Source organism: Mesoplodon densirostris, chromosome 9 (genome assembly GCF_025265405.1).
Source record: "Mesoplodon densirostris isolate mMesDen1 chromosome 9, mMesDen1 primary haplotype, whole genome shotgun sequence".
Lineage (NCBI taxonomy): Eukaryota > Metazoa > Chordata > Mammalia > Artiodactyla > Ziphiidae > Mesoplodon > Mesoplodon densirostris.
In genome coordinates this window covers 88,034,380-88,054,399 of record NC_082669.1, presented here as the reverse complement: position 1 = coordinate 88,054,399, position 20,020 = coordinate 88,034,380, and positions in this window count along the sequence as shown.

Below are 20,020 nucleotides of genomic sequence, written 5' to 3'. Positions count from 1 at the left end.
TTTAAGCTGCAAACTATGAGAACCTATTTGCAATAAATATAATAGAAGAATTCCAGAATAAATGATGATGCTTACAAATCCATTAGAAAAATATAAACAACCCAATGACTAAACGGTTCACAGAAGAAGAAATCTGAACCCTCTAACAGAATTTTCTTTAATGAACCTTTTTCCCCCACTCACAGTTTTGGCCAAGGTTCCCAGGCAATAGGTGCCAAAGCAACATTCTAAAGCAGGTTTTGAAAACAGTGTATAAGACATTTGTATTTGTAACCTTTAGCCTATCACACACAAGTTCATAAAGACCTTGATGCTGAAAAAAGTGGGGAGTGGAAATTAAGAGCATTGGTTTCCTGAAAGTGGCACCATGGGATTTAAGCCTACAGAGCACCTTCATAGTTGAGGAACACCAAGGCTGGCTGGCCTAGGAAAGTGCAAAACTGTGGCTGGCTAGCTGCTCTGATGGCAGTTTCTGGGAAAGCCTGAACTTCCAAATTTTGTCAGAATAAAAACGTGAGTATGAGGGGTTGGAACCGAGATGGCACTGAGAGGGGCACTGTGACCCAATAAAGAGACTATCCTATGTGTGTCACCCCAAATCAAAAGCTGGGAGTCAAGTCGTAAGCTGCTAATCAAAGGACACATTATCAATAATAGCTGAAGATGAGATATCCTCAGTGGCAGCAACAGACCTTTCAGGAAACCAGAAGGCACCTCATGAGAGAGTAAGATTTAAACCACCACCAAATCCATGAAGTTTTATTCGAATAAACCATCCCTGTTTCTTATTTTCCATCCTCTTCTATGAAGCTTAACTATTGATGTGAGAGAGTTCTGAAACTAGAAGAGACAAAGATATATTTATTATATGACCTAAAAGATTGTGGGATGCCCTAGATTTTTATCCAGGGTTTGGGAAAAGGAAAACATTTGGGTGTTTTATGGGTATTTGAGAGGGAAGAATAAAATTGCTTTACTAATGCTCCATACTGTATTCCAATTTTTCATAATGATCACAAACATATGAAATAAATATTAAGTTTACTAGTAATCAAAGATACACATATTAAACTAAAAATAAAATTGTATTTCACAAATATAAAATTTGCAGAAAAATGACAGTCTTGTAATATTAAGTGCTGACAAGAGCTTGGAGAAAGAAGAACTCTCATACACTACTGCTGGTAGTATAAGTTGTTATAGCAACTGTACATTAGCAGATAGTAAAATTCATATCCATACTCAAGTAACAGACTAAGTAATTCTTCTGCATGTACAGGCTGGAGGATCTTCTACATGTGAAAAAGGAGACGCTACAAAAATTCTTACTACAGTCCTCTTTGAGACCAAATAAAGTGCCAATCTAATGGAATGGTAAATTACAAAATGGAGGATGAGAAACTGTATCATGGCTAAAAGTAATATATTAGATACATGCATATCTATTTAAACAGAATATACAAATATAACATTTGGTAAAATATTTGCCTAGACATATGAGTAATGGTACTAATTTTAAAATTTTAAAACAAAAATAATATTTATTATGCTCATGAATTCATATATGTGAATGCAGGTTGAAGTATATATAAACATAACAGATTTAGAGATATACAATAAACTCACTATAGTGTACTCCTGTGCTGGTCAAGTGTCTTTGACTCGATTTATTCTGGCTAACTGGATTAGGGGTATAATTTAAATTATTTTTAAATCTAAAACCCCAAATGTTTATTCACTTGTCAATCACATCTACTCCCTATTATATTTTTACCATTGTATCATGGTATAGATGCAATAAATTATTGAGGTACTAGGATTTTATACTTTAAGGACAATAAATACTAAGGTTCTTTAAGCAAGAAATAAAATAAAAATCAATGATTTTTAAAATCATTTTACTTTTTCTTTTTAGTGAAAAGGTATAACTCATCATGTCAGTGCAACACACTACACAGTGTCTTTTAAGATATGATGTGTGTACACGTGTGTGTTTTTAGAGGTGTATACTGTATCTTTAGCCATCACTAATTTTGGAGCTGTTATCCACATCTTATTAATCCTATAGCCAGTATTACAAATGGAGAAAAATACTAATATAAAACTGCATTCTCTGAATTTTTTGTTTAGAACTACAAAGTTTTCCTTCTTCTTCAGTCAAGTAATCAAAATCTATCCTATATAATTCATACTAAAATAAAACCATAGTTTTTATGTTCCCAGTTTACTGTTGTTTCAGACAGTTTATAGAGACAATAGTTTTTTTATTCTAATTCCATTGGTATAGAAAACAGATACGTAGTCATTCAGAACCATAGAATGTGTCTAGTTAGCCCAAGGAGTATCAGTAGTATCTTGATTAAATGGATTTCAGTGGTCATTGTATTATTCACTCAATGTAGAGGAGCAAGTGACTAAGAACGTGTTTTTTCTCCCTGTATCTTTTTATCACCTTACAGTATGATTTGTGAGCTGCAAGTAAAGTAACAGGAGAAACAAAATCTAACTCATTAAATTAAAATGTATCATCAATAACTCCATTTCTCTCCTCTTTGATCTCCAGTTCATTTCTTTTTAGTATGATGCCCCTGTCCCAACCTCAGTTACTTCAAAATTTATCCCAAATTACCATCACTATCATTAGTAATCTTTTGTATTTGTTATGTAATTTTGACCTCCATGGTCAAATACCAGGTTAGCACTTAGATTTCAGACTGTAAGTATAATTATACAATTGATTGTACTATCAATTAGCAAATATACAGTTCAAGTTTGCTGGATAGAACCATCTTTATTCATAGTTGGACTACATAAATATTTCAGGTTGTCTCCCAGACAAAATTATTACCAGACTTGCTGGTAACTAAAATTTACCTAAACAAGATGTCAGCCATGGTTGATTCCTCCTCAGTATAACTTTTCAGGTTCCTCAATTTATTTTAATAAAAATGTAAAAAGAACTGACTACACAAGAAACTTAATTAACCTCATGATACATTTCAACCAGTACCATGGTAGATGTAATATGAAACACCAAATCCAGCTTAAAGAATTAGTCATTTATATAATGTTAAGCTAAGTAAAGCCACTATGCCCCTATCAAATTCTAGTTTATCCATTTTTCAATTATATCCTGTTACAAGCAATAGAGTTCTTTATACTGAGAGGGTAAAAAAGGAGTATTTTGATGTTTCTTCTTTTGTATCCGTCTGCTGCTCTTTTATTCTGGTGGCTACCTGGCATTCATGCATTAATTTTGAAAATTTGCAGATGGTTTAAGTGTTCTCCAATTTCTGACACCAATGATATCATTCACATTCAGAGGTATTCTTCTCAAAATTCAGCATACTAGCATCATACATAAGTCAAATAATAAAATTATACAAATGCATTTTTGGAGAGACAAATAGAATTGTCCACTGAATTACTCCAGTAAATCTCTGGTTGCCTGGCGATGAACAAGCCAGACTCAAATACCACAGGTGGAAAGACTGCTATGACCCCAGCTTTCTAGAGTTACCTATATAGTGGGAATTGGCATACCAAGAATCAGAATTCAGCTTTACCCAGGAACATTACTCCTCAGACTTCCCCTTTACTTTGTAAGACCACTTTCATTGAAAACCCACACATATGAAGAATGGCAGAGAGTGAGATCCCTCTCCTGCTTCCCAAACCATGATGTCTCAGTTGCACTGAGCCAAGTACACATTTCTGTAAAAGACCCGGAAGAATTGTGACCACACGCTTCCTGCAGCTGCAGAACTTCTCCTTCATAGTTCTAGCCTTTGCTCTCTAACGCTTGCACATTGTTTGGTAAATCAATGATAATAAACAGTATCCCCAACTCACGGTCTGCCATTTGTTTATCATCCTGTGAGGCAAACTGGGTAAAGGTAAATCTTTCTAGTTTTAGCTTCCTAATCATAGCCACGTCCCAAAAGGAGCTGGCAAAAATCATTCTAAGGCAAAAGGAACTATTGAAATGTTTCATAGGAAATTTAGGAAGAACATGGAGATAAAAACTCTAAGTACATACAGGAGGACAAAGGCACAATCTATGAAAGTCCAATCAGGTTTTAAATTCTCACAAGAACGCTTCTCATTTTATTGTGCTGTACTCAGCTTAGTACTCGAATTCGCTCTTACCAATAATATTCAGAACCTCCATTTTAATCCTCCCCCAAAGGAATTCACATGGATTCTGGAATCTGAAAAACTTAGATTTACACCCCAGCTCTGTCACTTAGTAATACTTGGACCTTTATAAAATCACCTGAGGTTTCTGAGTCATTAAATACTCATCTTCACAATAAGGATGATAAAGACAACCTCACGATTCTATAAGCTATTTTAAGCTATTTCAAGGGTTAAATTAGATAATATATATGGTATCTCTGCACACAGCCACTTCATAAGGACTGGAGTATTTCCTCTGCACACTGGAATTAATTAGTGCTGGTTACACTTCTTGCCATTCGATCTCCTATAGTACCTAAAAAACTGCAAATCAAATAGGATTCCTGTGCCTTTCTTTTTTCCATACCCATGTGATTTACCATCTCTGCCAAGGGCACTTTCTTTGTGACAATCTGAATTACTGACCACACAGAAAAAGACTGAATCTGGGGGCCAAATTCTGCCAGCTGATATGCACTGAAGCTTAGCTCTGAAAAGCAGAATAAGTTAAACTTCCCATGAACTGACAGCAGCATTTGTACATGATTTATGATCTGCCAGTACCCTATCATCCATAAAAGTATTTCTTTACAACTATATACCCTAGGAATTTCTAATAGTAGTTAACAGATAGGAACTTCCTCTTAGAGTTTCCTCATAAGCCTATTAAATGACTCTCTATTTATATTTACGGTTAAAGAGTAGAGTGATTGAAATAACAGGATAATATTTTTAAATTGTGTGTATTTGAATTTGAAACACAATTTTGCATTTACAGCCTAATATAGACCTTAATTTATCACCCCTCATTACTCTCTTTATCTGAAATAATACATCAGTTATCTCACTTTCTAAACACAGTATCATTTAATTCCAGGTCTCTCACTCAGCTTCTCCCCATGAATGGGTTGTTTGGTCTCACAAAACACCTCAGTGTTTTTCCTCCATCTATCAGCCCCATGGGGCCTAACTTTCTTCCTCTTCTGGCCTATATTCCGTGACTCACTGTTCTTTAGTCAATCACTGGTTGAGCCTTGGTTGAATTCTATAGTCACCTTTCATCAAGCTTTCACTTAAACAGATCAAAGATACTCTACAACCTGGCAGCCAACCTCTTTGGGCCTTAACGGTACCTGTGAGGGCCCACTGGTACTTCATTCTCCCATTCCCCTAAAAATTATTTTAAATTCATATTATGGAGAATTCCAAACATAGTAAACCAAATACACCAAATACCATAATAAACTCCAATATACCTATCATCCTCCCTTAACAAACATCAACCATTTACCATGTTTATTTCTTTAAAACTCTGCACACTCAGGAGCTACCTAATTTTCAATTCTTTAAGTGAAATATCCACATATTGAGAGCTGGACGCCTTAACAGTTTGATTTTGATAAATGGATAATCATGTAATCCACACTGATATCAAGATACAGAACATTTCCTCCACACTGGAAAGTTCTCTCATGTCCTTTTCTCATTCAGTTCCCTCTACACAGAGCTAACCCAGTATTTTTTTTCCCCACCACAGATTAGTTTTGCATAGATTAGTTTTTCTAATCAAAGAATAGTTTCTTTCAATCAGCATTATGTCTGAGATTCATCCGCGTTGCATGTATGTTTATTCCCTTTTATGATGGATACTATTTCATTTAATAAACAATACTACAATTTGTTTAGCCGTCCCTCTGTTGATGACATCTGAGTTGTTTCCAATTTGCAGCTATTATGAATAAAGCTATGTGAACTTTCTCGTACAATTTTTGGTGGACAGCTGCACTCATATTTCTGGGGTAAATATGAACAAGTGGAAAGGCTCTGTCAGAGAGAGTAGGCACATGTTTACTTGGCTCTTTAATCTGATTAGATGTAAAGACACAAATGATTCTACCACCACTAGAGCACTGAGAGTCTATGGCATGATATGGCAAATATCTCCATTGGATATTCCTAATCAAACACTAACAAAATGCAAGGATCTGAGTGAACATGTATATAATATTTTAGGTTATTTTTGCCAACCTAATAAGTATGATGAGGTTGGCTGGTTGCTCCTGATGCCTCTGGACAAAGTGGGAAACGAATTGGATGGGCTCAGGAAATCAAATTCCCAGCAAAAGCACTGCATAAATGACCTGAGCGCTTCTATAGCTGCCTGCAAAGAGACACGTATCTCCAGTAGCTGCAGAACTAAAATGGCTGAAATCCAAACTCAGAATCTCATCATGCAAGTGACTGAATTGCAACGCAAATTGAATTCCCAGCCTCACAGGGTGTTTGCTGTTAAAGCAAGGGCATTAACTGGGAACGAGTAAGATCCTGTAAATTTTAATGGGGATGTGTGGTAAGACCCTGAAAGAACGGAGGACATTGAGCAACTAAATTCTTATGAGCCTTCTTTTCCAGTAGAAGCAGCCTCCCACCCAGAGTCAACCTGGTCTCTCCACCTACTGCTTCTGAGAGGACCAACTATGAATTGCCTGAGGAAATGTAATGGCCTTCCCTGAGGCATCACCTTCCAAGACAATGCAGACACTCCTGAGGACCCACCGCTATCACTTCTCTTTGTTTCTAGATCTATAACTAAATTCAAGTCCCAGTAGTTCCCTAAAGGTGAGGTGTACTACATGCCAAAAGAACTACTTGAGTTTTCTAACTTATATAGGAAGGAATCTGGGGAATATGTGTGGGAAAAGATATTAAGGATGTGAGATAATCAAGGAAGGAACATAAAGTTGGGTAAGGCCAAATATTTTGACGTGGCCCCACTAAGCAAGGAATCTGCATTTAATTTTGTACCTAACCTGGGAGGTTTGAGAAGACACAGCTTTCATGGCAAGTATGAGACATACATTGTGAAGGTAGACCCAGCATCTCTGAAGAGCTCTGAGATCATTCTTCTATGTAGACTGAACTTACAGTAGGGACTGAGTCCCCATTGAACTGAATGGTAAACTGAATTGGTAAACCTGAATGTCATGTAAGTCATTGGATCCCAGGGTGGCAGAAGCCAAATGACAGCAGACAACTGCCAAAGGCAAGATGAGTATGGCTGCTGTCATGTACAGTAGAGTCAAAGCACTACTCAGAACAGTCTAACACATATAAACAAGGGAGTTGGCTAGTTATTAAAGCATTCCTAGAAGTGACATACATAAGTAAAGTGTTCCTAGATGTGAAATACATAAGAAGCTTACTAAATTCTTACTTGATCTACGGCAGTAGTGCTGACCTGCAACAAAGAGACTGCCAGCTATTCCTCCACCAAAGATGGATTTATTCAAGATCAGCTGAGAATTACAATTAAGGTTCTGTAATGATGGCAAGCCAAGTGCAAGCCCCACACAATAAGGTAAGGAGAATGCTTTTACAGAGGGGAGAAGTTGGTAGGGCTATAGCAAACCAATAGTCCACAGCTATTCATTAGCTGTGTCCCAGCCAGGAAAGAAGAGGAGTCTTTATTCTTCCTGTTGGGCACTTGGCAAGCACTTTTTCTCCACACCTGTCAATAATGTCCATCAGAAACAGTTTTCTTTCAGCTGACAAGGTCAGCAATACAACTCCACTGTCCTATCTCAGAGGTATCTACCAACTCTCCATCCCTATGTCATAATTTAGTTCAAAGAGATATTAATCTTCTTTCCCTTCCACAAGATATTACCCTGGCCCATTACATTGAGATCATTATTCTGATTGGACCTAGGGATCAAGAAGTATCAACTACTCTAGACTCACTGGCTAGACATTTCTGTGTCAGAGTGTGAGAAGTAAACCCAATAAAAATTCTAGGTCTCTTATCTCTAGTGAAATTTCTATGGGTCCAGTGGTGCAGGGCATATCAAGAAATCCCTTCTAAGGTAAAGAATGAGTTGTTGCATCTGGCCCCTTTCACAACCAAACAAGAGTCACAAAGCTTAGTAGCCCTCTTTGGATTTTGGAGGTAATATCTTCCTCATCTGGGTGTGTTACTCCAGCTCATTACCAAGTAACCTGAAAAGCTGCTAGTTTTTTTTTGTTGTTGTTTTTTTTTTTTTTTTTTTTTTTGCTGTACGCAGGCCTCTCACTGCCGTGGCCTCTCCCGTTGCGGAGCACAGGCTCCGGACACACAGGCCCCGCGGCCATGGCTCGCGGGCCCAGCCGCTCCGCGGCATGTGGGATCCTCCGGGATCGGGGCACGAACCCGTGTCCCCTGCATCGGCAGGCGGACTCTCAACCACTGCGCCACCAGGGAGGCCCAAGCTGCTAGTTTTGAGTGGGGCCCAGAACAAGAGAGGGCTCTGCAACAGGTCCAAGCTGCTGTGTAAGATGCTCTGCCACTTGGGCCACAAGATCCAGCAGATCCAATGATACTCGAAGTGGCACTGGCAGACAGTGATGCTCTTGTAGCCTTTGGCAGGCAACAGGCCCTATCATAGTTATTATAAATCTGAATTGAAATTTCCTATTTATTCCTTTCTCTTTCTGATAGACAACACTTTGAAAGATGCTTAAGGAAAGGTATTATGTTTGATTCACCGTCCTCCCCATTTATAAGATAAAACACCTTATGTATATTTTTGTTGGACTTTAGTTAGAAAGAGACATATAGTAAAGATTCTCCTTTTTATTTTGTTATTTAAAACGGTCTTTCAGTTTTAATAGGTATTTGCTATAAAAGTATTAACATGACTATAGATGAATGTACCATTTTTAAATACAGCAATTGTTATGTTTCAGAACAAAGCATTCTATCCTTCAAACTTGAATGTGAAGTTTTCTGTTGTCTTTCAGTAGGATATTCTCACTGCATATGCATGCACCTTAACATCTGTGCCATTTTGTTTTGAATGTTTGACAGAAAAATTATTCAACAGGTACCCCAGCTGTCAAAGCATGCCATTTGTGATGCTTCAACAAGCAGCACAGACTCTTCAAACTATACTGCACCCAGGGGAAACCTCCACTGGGAACTACTGACTTAAATGTTTCAAAGCATACCTAGGACACTTACACTTTTTAACATCAGGTCTCCTCTATTTCTGCAAAATTGGTCTCTGTTGATAATCTCCTTCTTATTTTTCACCTAGGGTGACAGTGATATGATTGATACTGTTTACTCACTTCTCAATGGGCCCTTAAATACTGTCTTATCTTTGACATTTCATTTATCTCTGCTGTTTTACTTGTCAGTTATTTCATATATTAATTATTTCTTTATTTAATGGTGACCTTTCTCTGAGAAGTTCCATGTATGGATGTACTTTTTTTTTTTTTGGTATCAAAAAATACTGAGGAGTAGAGATGGAGAGAATTGATGAAAAATGATATAAGAACAGTTTTTAAGCTACTTCTGGAAAGCACATCCCAAATCATTGCTATATAAGAAAATCTATTCACATAAGGCATACCTTTGACTACTTTATGAAAAATATTATTTCAGAGAATATTGTGCCATTTAAGATATGACACAAGGGTATAGCACTCACTTTCTACTTCCCTAAACTTATTATCCTTCCTCTATTATGTGTATCCATTGGTGATTCCTTATTTTTCCAAAAATCCTAAAACAGTAAACTTGAAACAATCCTCGAGATTACCTCATATTCAAAAATTCATCAAGTCCCATTAAATCTATTACATTTACTCATTCAGACAAATCTTATTAAGTACTTGACACATGCCAGGGACTTTGATATACAGTAAGATGGAAGGAGAAGCTAAAACTGCATGATCCCTGACATCACAGATCTTATGGACTCGTTTGAGAGAAGAGGCAGACATTAATCAAATAATTTCACAGGCAACTGCAGGTACACGAAGGAGAGGTTCTTAGTGGCCCTCGTGTATATATTAAAACTTCACTTGAGAAGTGGTGAATCGTGTTCAGATTAGAAAAAAGAATAGGTCTTGAGCAGATGAAGGGAGGTTTGGAGTGTTTCAGCTGAGGGAACAGCATGTGCAAAGGCTCAGAGGACAGAGCGGGTACGGTAAGTCTGTGACACTAATAGAAGGCAGTGTACCGGCTGGGTGAAAAGTAAGACTGGAAACTTTCAAAATGAGGCTGAATAAGTTTAGGAGGGACTTTTCTATGTCAAACCTTATAAGACATATTAAGTAATCTGGTTCTTAGTATATAAACTATTTAAAGCCAGTGAGTCACTTCAAGCAGAAAATGGAAAATGAGGAATTGGCATCATCAGATTTGAGTTTTGAAAGATCACTCAGCTGTGAGAAGAAAAATTTGGAAAGGAGCATTGGCTGGACATGAGGAGATTATTTCAGATGCTCCTGAGAAAAGATGATCTCTCTAACACAAAGATAGTGTTGAAGATCACTTACTGTTATCTAAATTTTATAGCTCGGGGGAAAATGGGAAAGGACCAGGTTTAATGTAGTGAAGAATCATAAAATTTCTAGACATGTTGATTTTAAGAAGTCTTAGTGAAGGCCAATGGGGTGATATCAAATAGACTATCATATATATATATATACATATATATATATGTGCTTAGAAATTCTAGGATGAAGATATAAATCTGATTTAACTGCATATAAGAGATAATTAAACCCAAGATGAAATTGCTTAAGTGTTATAGGAGACCTAAGATTGGGATGTGATGACCTTTGGCACATAGTATCTGAGGAGATAACGATGAAATTAGAAAGCAAAGCAAGAAGCAAACAGACAGAAATAAAATCAGAGAATGATACCATAAAGGGCAAAGAAAGAGAGTATTTCCAAAGAGACTTGTTGGCCACGAGAAATGAAAGCATTTATCTAAACAAAAACTTGTATATAAATGTTCTATAAGCAGCATAAGAGCCAAAAAGTGGAAACCACCCAAATGCTCATCAACTAGTGAATGGCTAAACATTATGGAAAACTACTCAACCATAAAAAGTAACAAACTAATAAATACGTCATAATATGGAAAAAATTAAAACCATAGCGCTAAATGAAAGAAGGCAATGACAAAACATGAAATTTAAGAAACAGAGAAAATGACCATGAAATAAAGAACATAAACGCTTCTCTGGAGCTGGGGGTGGGAGGTTAGACAGGGGGGAAAGACTGACTGTAAAGGGTCAGAATGGAACCTTTTGGAGTTGTGGAAATATCTTATGCCTTGATCATGGTGGAGGTTAAATGAAATAAATTATGCCTCAATGAAGTTGCATAGTCAAGGGAGTTGGAGGTCAACAAAATCAAATGCTATTGAGAGGCCAGGTGTGATTGAAACTGAAAAATATTTTTTAAGTTAAACACAATGATTTATTAAGTTAAACACAACGGACACCAGGTATTTATCAGAAATGACTGTGAGAGAAGTTAAATCAGGGTGATTATTTTTAAAGACTGAAGTAATTTGTAGTGACTAAAGAAACAAAATCACTAACTTTTCTAAATTTTAAGACAAGTAATTAATTACTTCAGTACCTATCAACTATTGAATTCTTCATCCTTAGTCAACTCCTAACAAACACATATAATGTTTCTTGTGATTAATATAACACTGTTTGGCTCTGTTTTTGTTTTGCTTTGCTTTCTTTTGTGTCCCCCACAGAAACTGTCAACCACATCCAAACTGAGGATGGACATGGGAATGGCTACAATGCACTACTTTAAGATTAGAAGTGGAGATCAGTGCTTTGGCAATTGCATCCATGCTATTACTATCATTCGAGTTTTCTTTGTTTCTTTTTTTCTTTTTTCTTTTAAAGAAGAGTTTAATGTAATGTTTACTACATCAGAGTTGGCTGCGTGGTGCCTTTCGGAGGAAAGCGCCATATAAATCTAATAAATAAATAATAAACAAGTGATATAAGCAGGAGGAAAATTATGTGTTTTAGGTGAGTTGTAAAGAACATTGTAAAACCTGTAAAAATGTGTTTGTTAGATGAAGAGACAGGGAAGAAAATGCAGATGATCATCGTTCATACAGAAGTGAGTGCCATGCAATATTTTAAAGTACAGAAAAATCCCCAAGATTTTTAACCCTTTGTGAAACTGACTCTGCCTGTGCTTTTGGCTGCAGGGAATGTGAGGCACAAACAGCAGGTAGCTCAGTGGCATTTTGTTTACTTCCTCGGTAGGCTACAGAGGGGCTATATCATTCGAGTTTTAACTTTTTTTCTACTACATCATATTGGTTGGAATTTTCAAGTAGCCTAGGGCAATTTAGCACTGTCTGACTATAAACTACATAAGTTTATATCTAACACTTAATGATTAATCATCTCACATTAAGCATTTGCTAGGATTATCGCCTTAAGAACAAAAATAATCTTAACAATATTATAGCTGTAATTTTATGTGGATTTCTCAGGTACCTTGAAATTTTTAATTTAACAGATAGTTAAGATCAAAAATAGTTTTGTGTACAAATATACTTCAAATCCATAAGTTGTTTTATTTCTTAAATATTTATTTGCACATGTAAGTAACCACATTGAAATATTTCAGATGATTTTGGAGCATCTGATATATTTCACTCGAAAATAAAAAGTAAATATAAAATAAATTATATTTATATAAAACATAAAGTCTTTCTAAATATAATATTCATTTTGGCAATCAATTTTATAAAGATGTTTTCTTCATCCCAATCTTATATCAATGAAGAAACAGGAGTACATATATACCACATTGTATGATACAGATGGAATAATCTATATTTTCCTATCCATTCCATAATTGAATTTTCATTAGTTAGGCTTCTGATTTGATGATTTAAGAATTTGCTTAAGTGGTGTTGTTAGCTCACAGTCTATCCACAAGGACCAGAAAATCAAGTTTGAAGGCAATGACCAACATCATGTAAAAAACTAACTCAGTGAAAACACCAGGGCCTTGAGCCATAGAAAACAGATATTACAACTTGCACCCTAAAACTGGGCACTGTATTCTGCCTCTATGAGAGATGCTGACACTAGTTCTGGAACCTGGAAGAGCTACTACAACCCATCAGCAAAACAACTTTTGTGTGATCCAACTTTCCTTATGTCAGTATATCCAGATTCATCATCCAGAGCAGGTCCATCTGAGTAGTGGAGCACACATCTGATGCTCAGGCTGTAACTTCTAGGGAAACTGCCAAAGACAGAATGTAGATATTTCACCTTCTATGGTGAGAAGCAGACTGTCATAGAAGATGGTTGTTGATTCCTCTAACATGGGATGAACTTTCAGATGTTGGTGTGCCAAATGAAAATATATATATATATATATATATATATAGATTACCACAGACATAAGCAATACATAAGCATCAATTAATGCTCACAGTTTGTAGCCCACTTGACAGTCTTTAACTATGAGTCAGCACTCTGTAACTTAAGACTGCATTACTTTAAAAGTGTGAGGGTCTGAAGCCTATTTATGACAACTCCACAGATAACATCATTCGTAACAGTGAAAAGCTAAAAGTGTTTCCTCTAAAAGCAGGAACATGACAAGGATGCCCACTCTTACCACTTCTATTTAACATAGCATTGTAAGTCCTTGCCACAGTAATCAGACAAAAAAAGGAAATAAAAGACATCCAAACTGGAAGGGAAGCAATAAAACTCTAACTGTTTGCAGATGGCATGATACTATATAGAGAAAACCCTAAAGTATTCACCAAAAAACTATTAGAACTAAAAATGAATTCAGTAAAGTTTCAGGATACAAGTTTAACATACAGAAATCTGCTGCTATCTATACACTAATAATGAACTATCAGAAAGAGAATTCAAGAAAACAATCCCATCTACAAACACATCAAAAAGAATAAAATACCTAGGAATAAACTTAACAAAGAAGGTGAAAGACCTATACTCTGAAAACTATAAAATACTGATGAAGAAATTTGAAAATGATACAAAGAATTGTAAATATATCTTGTGTTCTTGGATTGGAAGATTAAGTGTTGTTAATATGTCCATACTACCCAAAGCAATCTACAGATTTAATGCAATCCCTATCAAACTATCCACCACATTTTTTATAGAACTAGAAAATAATCCTAATATTTATATGGAACAACAAAAGACCCCAAATTGCTAAAGCAATCTTGAGAAAAAATTACAAAGCTGTAGATATCACACTCCCTGATTTCAGACTATACTACCTACAGTAATCAAAATAGCATGTTACTGACACAAAGACAGACACACAAATAAATGGAACAGAATAGAGAGCCCAGAAATAAAGCCACATGCTTATGGTCAATTAATCCCCCACCAAGGAAACAAGAATATACAGTGAAGAAAAGGCACGGATTTAAGTATACTACCAAATGTAAAGTAGATAGCTAGTGGGAAGCAGCCACATAGCACAGGGAGATCAGCTTGGTGCTTTGTGACCACCTAGAGGGGTGGGATAGGGAAGGTGGGAGGGAGACGCAAGAGGTAGGAGATATGGAGATATATGTATATGTATAGCTGATTCACTTTGTTATAAAGCAGAAACTAACGTACCATTGTAAAGCAACTATACTCCAATAAAGATGTTAAAAAAAAAAAAGAAAAGGTAGTCTCTTCAATAAATGATGCTGGGAAAACTGGACAGCTACAATGTAAAAGAATGAGATTAAAACATTTCCTCATACCATATACAAAAGTAAACTCAAAATGGATTAAAAGACCTAAATGTAAGACCTGAAACCATAAAACTCCTAGATGAGAACATAGGCAGAACACTGTTTGACATAAGTTGTAGCAATATTTTTTGGATCTGTTTCCTAAGGCAAAAGAAATAAAAGCAAAACTAAACAAATGGGACAAAATTAAACTTAAGAGCTTTTGCACAGCAAAGGAAATCATTAACAAAACAAAAAGACAACCTACAGAATTGGAGAAAATATTTGTAAATGATATGATCTATAAGGAATTACTGTCCAAATTATATAAACACTAATAGCACTCAATATCAAAAACAAAACAAACAACCTGATTAAAAACTTTGCAGAAGACCTGAATAAACATTTTCCCAAAGACATACAGAGGGCCAACAGGCACATGAAAAGATGCTCAACATCACTAATCATCAGAGAAACGCAAATCAAAACCACAATATCACCTCACACCTATCAGAATGACTACCATAAAAAAGAACACAAATAACAAATGTTGGCAGGAATGTGGAGAAAAGGAAACCCTAGTACACTGCTGATGGGAATGTAAATTGGTGCAGCCATTATGGAAAACAGTATGAAGGTGCCTCAAAAAACTAAAAATAGAACTACCATATGATCCATCAATTCCACTCCTAGGTATGTATCTGAAGAAAACAAAAACACTGACATGAAGAGATACATGTACCCCAATGTTCATCACAGCATTATTTACAACAGCAAGATATGGAAGCATCCTAAGTGTCCATAAATTGATGAATGGATAAAGAAGATGTGATACATACACACACACATACATATACAACAGAATGTTAGTCAGCCATAAAAATGAATGAAATTCTGCCATTTGGAAAAAAAATAAATGGATCTAGAGAGTATTATTCTAAGTGAAGTAAGTCAAACAGGAAAAGACAAATATACTGTATGTTATCACTTATATGTGGAATCTAAAAAATAAAACAAATTAATGTATATAACCAAACAGAAACAGACTCACAGATACAGAAAACAAAGTAGTGGTTACCAGTGGGGAGAGGCAAGATAGGGGTATGGGATTAAGGGACACAAATTACTATGTACAAAATAGATATGAAAGAAGGATATTTTGTACATGGTAGGGAAATACAGCTACTATTTTGTAATAACTTTAAATGGAGTGTAACCTATTAAAAAACTGAATCACTGTTATACACCTGAAACTAATATAATACTGTAAATCAACTGTACTTCAATAAAAATAAATTCATTTTAAAGATAAAAATAATAATGAAATAAAATATGTTATCTCAATTAACTTGAGCATGGTTTGGAATGAAACAGATTTCCATATCCTTATCTGCATCCTGGCTTCTCTAATTACTAATTATGTGATTTCTGGAAACTTATTTTACCTCTTTGAGCCTGTTTCCTCATCCTTTAAGATATTTCCTTGAATATCTTAAAGTATTCAAGAGAGTAATAAAATGGTGAACATGTATCTCTTAATATAAGTAGAATTATATAAAAACTATAAGATGGATAGAATATATGAGATATTACCTATGATTTGTGTCACATATCATAGTTTACCAAATGTCTTCATATGTATTCTCTCACTTAATATATCACATAATCCCACATACCATCCTGTGAGGCAATTCTGTGGCCTCTACACCACTGTTGTATTATATTGATATTTCACTGCACCCACTTACTGAATGCACTTCAATAAAATACAGACATGACACACAACTGCACATTTATGTGAGGTATGACCATGTATATCTGGGTGTGAACTCTATCATTTAAAAGCCAACATAAATATGCCACAGCAAATCCCCAATCATGACCAGCCATTTGATAAACTGCTCTTATATATTTAAACTCTTCCTTACACTGATAAAACCACACAAAACGTTTTTGTATCTATACTGAAATTTTTAAGTCTAATGCTTTATCTCTGCTACATATGTAGCACTTTATTATACTGTATATTTAATTTAAATTATTTCATATATCTGAATATCCACGTTTATTGTAACTCTCTTGTTGGCAGAGATGCTAAAAAGCAGTAGAGAACAGAATACCATATATAAGCATGGAGGAAAAATTGGACAAAGGGAAAAAAGGACTGAGATCTAGCTGTAGATCTATTATGTAGTTGTTGCATGGCCCTCAAAAACAGTCCTGGAGCCTGTAGATTTGCTTGATCTGCCCCCCAATGTCACTGTATTGCATATCTGATCAGCACTGAGGTTTCTGGGCTGGCTTTAAACTTTCTGTGTCACAGTTAATATATCTATTGTATAATAAGAGGGGAATGATATATGGAAGATCATAAGTTACTAAATGTAAATATTAAATGTAAGATACCTAACATGGTGATGATCATGTAAAAGGTGCTCAAGTGATGTGTTCCTTTTATATCTGTCTCTACCTGTCTCTCTCTTTAATTTCCTACAATGTCTAGGCACATTAAAAACACCTTTTTAGGGCTTCCCTGGTGGCGCAGTGGTTGAGAGTCCACCTGCCGATGCAGGGGACACGGGTTCGTGCCCCGGTCCGGGAGGATCCCACATGCCGTGGAGTGGCTCGGCCCGTGAGTCATGGCCGCTGAGCCTGCGCGTCCGGAGCCTGTGCTCCGCAACGGGAGAGGCCACAGCAGTGAGAGGCCCGCGTACCGCAAAAAAAACAAACAAAAAACACCTTTTTACATTAATTTGGTCAATACTCTCACTTTCTTATTGAACTGGTATTAAGGAATACTATTAAACTCTCAAAAGATTATGTATATATATTTTAATACATAGTCCTTACTGATGACAAACACCATTTCTTAGCCATGTTTTACCAGCACTGTTTGATATGCTCCACACTTCCAGGAGAAGACAGTATCCATTCATTTAAAAACAAAACAAAACTTCTATTTTGACAACAGACTGACAACATTTAAATAATCAATTAATTTTCTAACCAGCCCTCACAGTATCAAACATGACATAATAAAACCAAGCATATGTACGGACTGTTGTCTTGAAGAAGGGTGTATGACCTGAGGATCACAAAACAATGATAGTCAACAAAAGAATTATGCTACTTAATTGCACTGCAACGACATGGGTCATGAAGACTGTTTGTAATCCTGGATATGGTGGGCAAATAAAAATTGCCTTCCATCTCCATTGCTTAAGGTTGAATGAGATTGCAGATGTAGCTAGAGAAATGATGAAAGGAAAAATTAATGAACATAAATTAAAAATTCTTCGTATGTCTGTACTAATAAAATCTCCTCACTCTCAAATGTGTTTTCCTTCCCAGGTCACCTAGAAGCATCTGAGTCCTCCAGTTTCGTCTGATCTGTCCCATCCATACTATTGTACCCCTGCACACCTGACACTGGAGTTGGGGGGATGGAATTATCTAACCCTCCTACTATTGACTGAGCTAACAGAATTGGGTTTCAGTTGAAAAAAGAGAACCAGCAAGGAAGAATGAGAGAGGTAGGAAGAGAGATGGCTGTAGCAGGTGGCACTAGGTTTTAATAGAACACAGTAACACAGTAACCATTTATAGAGTAGGTATCTTTAGGAACTTCACACTAAAATCAATATGCCAGCTGTAAATACAGCTCTGCTGCAGGCAATTTTTTTTCAAGAAAAAAAAAAGTCTTAACAGATTTAACAAAAATAGAAAGCATATGAGTGAATTTATCCCCAGGGATTGAATGGTTCCTAGGAATAGAGGGTAGAAAGAAAACTATTAGCTGCCCATTATGCCAAGCTTTAAGCATAAAAGGAAGCATGGTGGGAGGCATGGCAAGATAGACCATCTTCTCCAGGATGGTCTGAACTCAACAGTAAGAGCCCCAAGTGCTCAGACTTACCTTTGACTGAATTCTCTCTACCCCCACCTCTACCCGCCTACACACATACACATACACCCTTCACGGCATTAATACTAAATGGCTCTTTACATTTTAAAATATTTACCTAATTCTAACAAGACCAGGCACTTTTAGTTGCTTGCTTTAGATGAAGAAAACATTTTGTGTCTATGTTCTTTGGGAGGCTGACTGTGTGGACGCATTTTCTCAGTTTAGATCCCATTAGAGCTGACTGTGTGGACGCATTTTCTCAGTTTAGATCCCATTAGAATGGTGTTGCTTTTTAGACTGCCTTTGATGTACCAGAGAAATGGGAGGCATCACACACCACTGACAGAAGTGTAACTAATGGCCCTCTCTCAGGATTTCTGACTCAGGATGTTGATAAATGTAAGCTAGTAGGATTGGCAAAAGTTAGCAAAGTTCTAATAGAATTAACAACCAGGCTGTCAGCATTCAAAGTGAGGAAAGACAGTCCCTCTCAAACGGACTAGACACTATGGCTTTGTGAATAGATTCTGTTAATGATGATGATAACTGAAAATTTTTGACTAAAACTACATGACAGACACTTTCCTAAGTATGTTATACAGGGGTATCTTTTTTTTTTCCAATTTAATTTAATCCTGTGAGGTAAATGCTACTATTACTCCCTTTCTACAGCAGGAAATGGAGGTAAAATACAATGCTTTCTAAAATCAAAGAGTAAAACGATTCTTCTTGTCCCGTTGAGAAGACTTGAAGCTAAAAACATTGTATAAACAATGTGAAGACAGTGTGGATTCAATCAGAGAAATGGAAAAGTAGAACGGGAATTGAAGTAAAATATTTTAAAATTCCTCCTAATCATAAACCTGAATAGAAAATAAAATGACCATTTCAGTGGAAGAGAAATACAAAGAATCTTTATTGTCTTACACTCTCCTCTCAGAAAAACTCAGAAATCAGATAAAACAATATATTTATGGATGAAGAGTTGTTTCAATACTTATTCCTAAAAACTTAGTTTAGAATTGTGGATATTATAGTTCCCACAGAATATCACTTGTTGATACATTCATGAATGAATTATCATCTGGATAGATTTTATTCTTGACCCATTATAACAGCTCCTTTCTTTAAGGCATATGCAGTTTCCATCTCACAAACTATTACAATCAATCAGAGACAGGTTTCTAATTCTTGACCCACATTCAACAATAGCCTGTTGTGGGTTATTTTTTGGGGGGGGCTTTTCTAATAAATAACAAGAACCAAAATAAAACCCCTAGAATAAGAACCAAAAAACACACGACTTGAAGTTTATTTGATGCATGTACTCTCCAGTTTGCAAGAGGATTTACCACTCCCTAAGATTTCACATCTGGCAGTTTTATAT